The following is an 8,575-nucleotide window of genomic DNA, read 5'->3' as shown; positions in this document are numbered from 1 at the left end:
GCTCTCGCTCACAGAGAGACCCATACATACCTCCCCCGAGTGTACTCTACACACACCCCAGGCTCCAGTAAGCATGAGGAGTGTGTGTGTGTGTGTGTGTGTGTGTGTGTGTGTGTGTGTGTGTGTGTGTGGGCAGGGCAGCTACTTTCACTCGCAATGATGCACCTCTGAACGGCTGGTATACTCCACACACCCCCCAGGCTGCAGTAAGCATGAGAGTGTGTGTGTTTCATGTAGATGATCGAAGGGGAAATTTGATAGATTCAAAACACACAGAGAGAGAAAGAAAAAGAATGCTTTTCATAACTATAAATGTTATACTGGGGTTTAAATAACCAGTCTGTGGAAATGATGAGAAGCTGTACTGAGCACAGCACGGTTCCGTCTGATGGCAATAATGAACAAACTTGGGTTTTTGCTTTACTTCCCTGGCAGACACAGTGTTGATGTCTTTCATTAGCTTACTGAGGGCTCGAGCTCTGTTCATGATTACAATCTCCACAAATAAATCAAATGACTCATCAGACAGTCTCCAGGAGAAGTGTGTTTCTTTCTTACTTAGAGATGAGTTATGACTGCATGGCTCCAATTCTGGTTCCGATTAGGGTTGGAGCATCAGATCCTTCCATTTTGGGCCACATGCACTTTCTAGTAGTTTAGTGGAGATGACATCACCGAGTCAGTTTTAGGTTCTTCAACCATGCTCTGACACTTGCCTTTGGTAGAAGAGCCAAATAACTGTCTTCTTTCACATGGGAAAAGACACACACACACACATACACACACACACACACACACACACACACACACACACACACACACACTGACACAAACACACACACACACATACACACACACACACACACTGACACAAACACACACACACACACTGACACAAAATCTAAATTCAAACCACCAGAAAATAGCACAGGCCCAACATTTTCTTTTGAAATCATGCATACAGCAGCAGCATCTGTAAAACATCACACTGCCCCTCGCCTGATAACACAGTCCATGTGGATGACCGCCGCCCGCATCCCAGCAGTACCGGCCATAATAAAAAAAAACTAAAGAATCCATCCAATTGTGTTTTTTTGTCTACTTTGTCGAGGAAAACAGAAAAAATTACCAAGGGGGGAAAAAAAGGTGGAGGGAGGGAGTTAGATGGAGAGCAGAATGGAAGTGGGAGGAAACAGTGAAAAGAACTGAAGGGGAAATGAACGCTACAGGACAGGGAACACACACAGCGCTCGTTGTCGGGTGTTGGACAGAGACCATTTTGGAAAACAGACGGGGGATTCTTAGTGCGGCCAGCCACACCCACACAACCATGAAAGGTGCTGTTTACGCAGTGGCCAAGTCCACAGAGGTGGCTTTGTGGCTTTAACCCGTCGGACTCCCTCACCAGTGTGTGTTTATCGCTGACGTAATTGAAAGACAGCCGGGTTATTTAGGAGGGCCCCTGGGAAGTGTGTAAGGAGCCAGGGCTGGTCTGCGTGCCAGAACCCAACAACATCAACTCACCACACTCGGACATATTTGTCAGTCAATTATCCCTTCATTTCCCACAGTTCTGCCTTCTGCCGGGTTTTTAAAGGGCATTTAAAAGGGTAGTGGTTCGCCATGAGCATGCGTGACACTCTGAGGAAAACCTCCCTTCTCCAGACTCCAGGCACCGTTTGTGTGAGAGAGGACTGCAGTCTCCTATCGGACCTAGGCTACTAAATAGCAAGAGGAGTCTGTCAACGCCCAGGATTGTTTTTGGGGGACGTTTTTGAGATTGACAGTGTGAGTGGCTAAAGTCACCCAGAATTGGCAATGCCCATCAAAGCAGCTGACTCAGTCTGGGCCAGATTGGACCTGCATGGTTCTGATGCACATCCAGATCTGTGTAAGCTTTAGGCCGGAGCTGTTCCTGACTCAGACTCTGCTCTGTGGATCCTTTACAACTCAAGCATTGAGTCCAATAGTTCAGACCTTCACCTTTATAACCAGAGACTGTTCCAGACTGTAAATATAAATGTATATATCCTAAATAGAAAAGTGTAAATATTTGAAATATTGATGTAAATGTAAATATTTGAAATAGAAATAGAGATATACTAAATAGAAATGTAAATATACAGTGTCAGAGCACCTCAGATGCACTCGCAAGCTCTGTGATTAGTTGTGACTTACACAATGTACAGTAACCTCTGGATGATGACCATACTTCTGTTTGTCCTGTTTATGGGGGTTAGCTGGTGTCTGTGACCCAGCTGTGGTGCGGCTGAGCCCTCCACAGGTGCAGGGGGCCGGGGAGGCCTGCGGCCAGGCCTGGGGCCATACCTGCTGCCTGGAGCTCCAGCAGGCTCTATGGTCATTAGTGCAGCCAAGAAACCTGAGCTGCACAGCTTTGACAACAGAGATGTATGCACTTTGATGTGATTGTGCCCCCTGTGCAAGGCCTGTCACATGTCTTGTTTTAATGCCTGATCATGTCCTTGTTTTACTTGGGTGAATTATATTTGTTTGTTTTTATCTGCGCGATCCTTCCAGTTATTAAGCACTATCAGCCCTCATCCCTGCAGGCTTCTGGGTTTGGGTTTGTGACTCTGGAGGGAGTGTGGTCTTTCAGTAGCACTGGTGTGGGATCCTGTTATTTCACACGTGCTCTGCTGCTTCACCATAATCATGTTATCTTCTTTCTGTTGCAAATGATATCGAGCAAACCTCTAGGACACATTGCCATTCTTCTCCATTTTTGTACAGAGAACTTTTCTCCCATATTTTGTTTGTTTGTTTCCCTTTTCCAAATAGCACCTTCCACATTCTTTTTTTTTTCATCAACAATCAAAAGGATACCCACAGCCTTTATCCCCGACTTCTAACAAGTTCTATTCTCCTTTGACAGAAATGGAGGGAAAAGCTGAGGAAATCCTCAGACTTTGTTGGAAAAGTGGGCCTTGTTTGGTGTTGCATCTACTTTTTCTACATCTCATCAGCCTGCCTCATCGCTCCAAAATAAAGCTGCATGCCTACCCACAGTGCACTTCCTCAACAAAAAGGGGGAATTCAGGCAAATGTGGTTGTTTGAAGCCCACTCCTTGCTTCAGCCGTGGAGATCACAAGACAACTAAATTGGCACCAAAGCTTGCTATTGAAGCACAGAGGAAATCAACACAAAATGCACCTTCCCCAAGTCCGCCATCCTGTGATTGAGGCCCTACTCTCTCTAATTGAAAGGTAAGGTTGGGAATATCAGATCTAAGGGGCCTTGCAAATAATTTGTTTCCTTTCCCGGTTTTGAACGGAGGCATTCATTTGCAGCCTGAGATGAGTGATGTATTTTCTTCTTTCTGTCTTTCTTTCTTTCTTTCTTTCTTTCTTCCTTTCATTCTTCCTTCCTTTCTTTATTTCTTTTTTTTCTGTCTTTCTGTATACAAAACAAAAACAGTTTCTGCTAGTAAAGCACAGCACCAGGTTCTGTTCGATCCAACTGGAAAATACCACATCTTTTTCAAAGATTAAAATCAATAACCAATTTAATACAGCACAATATAAACAAGGCCTTGTTGTCTGATCCTTATTAGAGGTAAATAAAACAGAATCACCGAGGCTATGATGGACGTGATAGGCTATGGCAATAAGGAAATGTCAGGGCTGTATATATAGACTGGCTTTTGTGATTCGCTCCAATTTTGTCAGAACAAATTTGTCATATTATTCTCCTCACAATAATAAGTTGTGTGACACTGTACAATCATATCATTATTAGATGTTCAAACCCTTACACCAAGTGAAGGGACCGGCATAAGATCTGATCTGGTCAGAGGTCATAAGAATATGCCATAGTCAATAATTCAATGATATTATACCTAGTTATAATTGTTACTTTTATTTGGATTTAACTAGCATGTAAACTTTCCTTGGTGAATATACTTTGGGCTGACCTGGGGAGTGAGGTGTGATATTAGACTCTCACCTTCCCCCCCAGGTCGAGACAAAGAACCCTGCATGCATGGCCCATTTGAATAGACGCTAACACCCCTTAGATATCAGTGTATTTAACAGACTGTTCCTCAAGGAATAAGTCAGATATACTGAGGTGAAGTTCTGTGAGGGAGGATGGATCCTCAGTCTCTGTCTCACAGTGGTCGGCCGCCATTCTTCAAGAATAAACCTGAATCCTGACTGATCAAACTTAAGACTGAATCTTCAATTATAGTATAAAACTAATTACCATCACAAGGTAAGCCTTGCTTTAAAGGCCTATTGGTGCTTCTGCTGTAATGATATCTATGCTGATGAGAAAGAACCAATACAGTGCTAAGAGATCAATCACCATTCAATAACTGCTGCTCCAGGTAAACGGATCATGGTTGTGGCTCAGCGGAATGAAAACCCAATCGCAACTAAATCAGGGATTGATCGAACTCTGGCCTAGGCTAAATCAGGGACATAATTGGTTGTTATCTGGGCATCTCTAAAACTATTTTTTTTTTGCTGTTGTTGTTTTTGCTGAATTTCTTTTTTACATAGGGTATCTCATAATGCATTGACCTTCAACAGCACAACTAATGTCAAGACTATAAATATATACATATAAATGAACCTCTAATGGCTTTTCCTCTTAGTAAACAAGGAGTCTATGTCCTTGCTAAAATTGCACAGCATGTGCCAGAAAAAATAAATAAATAATAGTGTAAACTTCTCGTTTCCCAAAACTGTCAAGAGTTGCGAAAACACTACTGTCAACACTGATGTACTTGCGTATTCAACACAATATTATAACATCCACCATCTACGTATTAACTAACAGGCTCATCTGAGTCTTTCCACAGACATGTAGTCCTCTGACTGATTTGTTATTTCATGTTGAACATCCTGTTGAACACGTACAACGGTGTTGCTCTTCTCTGAAACCTTGGCGCCATTGCAAATGAGGTATTTCTTTCCCTCAATGCGTTTCCCTAGGCATAAATAAAGAACTTGATTGATTGACTTACTACAGGTTACGTACACCGTCTCTTAAGTGAACTCATGGTCAACCTGCCTGCATGTCAGGGGTGCACGCGCCGCCTTAAACCCGTGCGTCTACCTGAAGACTGCCACGTCATGGCCGAGAGCCGCTAGATCACCCCGTGCCCCAAATCTGTCACGGTGAGTTCTCAATCTCCAGTGCCACCTCATGTCACCAAGAGCTGCCATTCTACGCCCCGCCTGTCAGTTCACTTCCAACGTTGAATTATTATTCCATTCAGTTGTCATGGAAATCCACACAAGTAATCAAACGAGGAATGGGAATGTGGAGAAACAGGAGGAATATTGAGCAGATGTCAGTGGTTGTTTGTGTGAGATAGGGCCAAAGGTTACACTGTCAACACAAGTGAGTTCACCGAATACATTCAGTATAGCAAGCTCTTAGCAATGACCTTGACTGCGCCTGCATGTGTATCATATGAACTACTGACATTAAACATAAAGTATGGCAAACCAGATTAAATGAACTGTGAGTCATATGAGTATCCTCTCTCAATTAAAGAGGGATAGAGACTTTTTTTGTGAGACACAGGGAGTTAAGAGAGGGGGACTTGAAGTCTTGAAAGACTAATCCCTTTATGTCGTTATGGAAATATTGTTCGCTAATGCAAGCAATATGCTGTTTTTTTACAGCCGTGATGTGTTCATGAAGACACTTCCTAATTATGGCGGTGACGAGACAAGGAGCGCCGCTCTAAGTGTTAATGGCTTTTTAACAAGCTGCTAAACTCATTTACCCTTTGACCTCCCAGCAATTATTAGGCCCCTAGAAATCAATTTCTATTGAACCACTCCCTTTTACATTCAAATTAAATGGCCTTGTCAAATGACATATTCACATATGGAGAGCAGGCCTGAGGGAAAATGTGCCGTTCTAAAGCATAATGTGAACAATGAATGTGTGTTTGGCGTTAAAGAGAAGATTTAGGGACCGTGTGTGTGTGGGGGGGGGAGTTAGCGACACTTTGCAAAAATGTAAATCTGTGTAAGACGAAATATCCTAAATCAAGGCAATATATGCTTGTCTTCTTACCAGGCATTTTTTTTATGTTAGAGCATTTCACTTGTGTTTCAGTCCTTAATTATCTTAATAATGTATTATAACTTATTACTGAGATTTTATTACTGGTTCTGAACAAGTTAATGCTTGAAACTAGTTTGATCACCACTGACAAGTACAAAACTGCTATATTTTTTTAATCTTGGTGAGTCAAATTTTCCTGTTCTGTTGGCAGATCATTTTGCTTATTTTAAGCAATATAAGACCCATTTTATTTCTTTTGTTTTTTTTTGTTTTTGAAAGCTGAATTTTTGCAGTGCAGTGGCTGATGGACATATTAGGAGGGACAAAAATGAAGTGCACTGGGGAACTCAGTTATCCAGGATCACACACACACACACACACACACGCACACACCCGCACACACACTTGCATGTGCATGTTTTCGTTCATGTCTTTGTTTTACTTTTTGTTGTTGTTGTGATAGGATATAAATCATACATTACACTACCCTTTATGCGGGGGTGATGCCTTTGACATTCTATAACCACGCTTTTTCTAGAGCTCATATATATGAAGTGATCAGTGGCCTATTTGAATCGGAAACACAATATCCAGAGGAACGTAGAGCTGCATAAGTTTAGGAAGATCTCATCCATCATCCCCTACTCCCCCGAGAGGGTCCAGGCCTCTGGAGTCTCAGTTGGCGGTGATCTGCCGGGTGGACTTGGCCCTGATCTGGCCGCACTGGTGCCAGGTCAGGGTCCACTTCAAGCTCTATCTGGCTTTGCTTCCATGCAGCTAAAAATGGCCATTGAGAGGAAATGTTTGAAGCTCTTCTCTGTTTATCTCGTCAGTTATGTGTGTGCATGTCCATTTTCCACGGTCAGACTCGGAGGTGAGGAGGTCCACAAAATCAATAGAGCCACTGGAGAAATTTCATGAAAGCCATTTGACGAAACTCGATCAGCTGTCTGGGATCCTATGACTCCGAATTGAAGGCTTGAAATCTGCAGTGGCCATCCATTACGATTTGCACCACCTCTGATGTTCAAAAGGAAAAAAAGGAAGAAAAACGTTGAAGAAGAAAAAAAAAAAGATAAGAGGGAAAAAATAGCAGGCAAATAATGGAAACCTTTTATCATCAATATCCATTTGTCCGCTCTGTCACTCGTCTCCAGCGGCTGGCCTCCAAAATTGTGCATTAGCAAATTGATAGGCTAATACCAAATAAAACCTCACCTTGAAAGCGAACGCCCGCATCTGTCTTCATTTAGCCGGCGGGGCCTCTGAGGGGCCGCATCACGTCGCGTTTCTCCTCTTCCTTGTGAAGATAAACACATCAGTGTATGGTTAAAAGCACTCGCCAGTGGCCATCGCTCCATGTGTGACTCAGCAGAGATTGTTTGTTCTCCCCACAGGAGTGCACTCCTCTGCATCATGGGGTCATTTACCTCTGACGATGTGCAAATCTGCCTCTCTCTCTCTCTAAGGTTTATGGTATATGGAAGAAAAAATAGCAGTTACATTCATTAAATACATTACTGTGAAGGACCGAGACGGTCACCCCACGTTTTTTGGGATGTGGGCGACTGGACTTGGTGGTGAAGAGGGGAAAAACACAGGGCAGGAGATGGTAGCTTTCTTATAAAAAATATATCTTATTTATTTACATGGGGGATTCTGTACATCAACCCCAAAGAAGTGCACACACGAAAAAAACAAACATAAATCACAGACATACAAAGTACTCAAGGTGCTAGGCAAAGACTAGGCAACTAGGCACAATCTCTGGCACATTCCAGGCACAGGCTAAGCACCGAAACAAGGCAACAAACCTAGGCAACAATGTTCACGTATCTAAACACTGTATACCCAGTTCAGACTTATCCTCACAACAGGTCCTTATCCTCACAACAGGTCCTTATCCTCACAACAGGTCCTTTAAATTCACGCGCCTCTCTCTTCCCATGCTTCTCTCCTGCTAAGAATGAGGAACCCTTTTAATAGCCTGTCCATGGGGCTAAATTGGTCCAATTATTCCCAATTGGATCCATCCATTGGCGTGGGGGTGCCCGGACCATACCATCTCAGTGGGGGACACCTAGTCTCTGGCAGGGCAACATGCATGAAAAGCCCATTTTGTGCCACAGTGGAAAGGGGGGATTTCACCTTTCCACACTTACACTGAAATACTGAAAGATATATGGTAATGCTTAAAAAGATGTCATCGGAGTGCAGAATGACTGGATGACTACTAAGTAATTGTCTTACTTCTTTATATAGTGTCTCCACCCCTACTCACAGAAAACACAAGAATATTTGTTTATCAAGCCCTGATCTGTCATAGAAACACTGAAAATCAGCTTCATTACCACTGCCTGGTGTGCATTTCAACAGCCTACAGCTCAATCCACATCAGCGGCTCTGTATCTGATGTGCTTCCTTCTGATAACACAACCCTTCATCTGTAATGATGAAGCTCTCGGAGGCTCTGCAGCCTTGCCCCCCCCCCCCTCCTCTCCACACCATCAAGGCAGTATGCAGATGCTG

The 8,575-nt window shown here is 43.2% G+C and overlaps 1 long non-coding RNA gene across 1 annotated transcript; it reads right to left on the bottom strand.

Annotated features, from left to right (window-relative positions):
• Positions 1 to 6,291: 6,291 nt before the first annotated feature.
• LOC116218507 lies at positions 6,292 to 8,064 on the bottom strand. Its single transcript, XR_006151535.1, has 2 exons — positions 7,898 to 8,064; positions 6,292 to 7,346 (listed from the first exon to the last, which is right to left on the bottom strand). It is a non-coding gene; the product is annotated as an uncharacterized LOC116218507 (long non-coding RNA).
• Positions 8,065 to 8,575: the final 511 nt, after the last annotated feature.

Source organism: Clupea harengus, chromosome 22 (genome assembly GCF_900700415.2).
Source record: "Clupea harengus chromosome 22, Ch_v2.0.2, whole genome shotgun sequence".
Classification (NCBI taxonomy): domain Eukaryota; kingdom Metazoa; phylum Chordata; class Actinopteri; order Clupeiformes; family Clupeidae; genus Clupea; species Clupea harengus.
The sequence above is the reverse complement of the archived record's forward strand: the minus strand, read 5'-3'. Positions and strand labels throughout refer to the sequence as shown.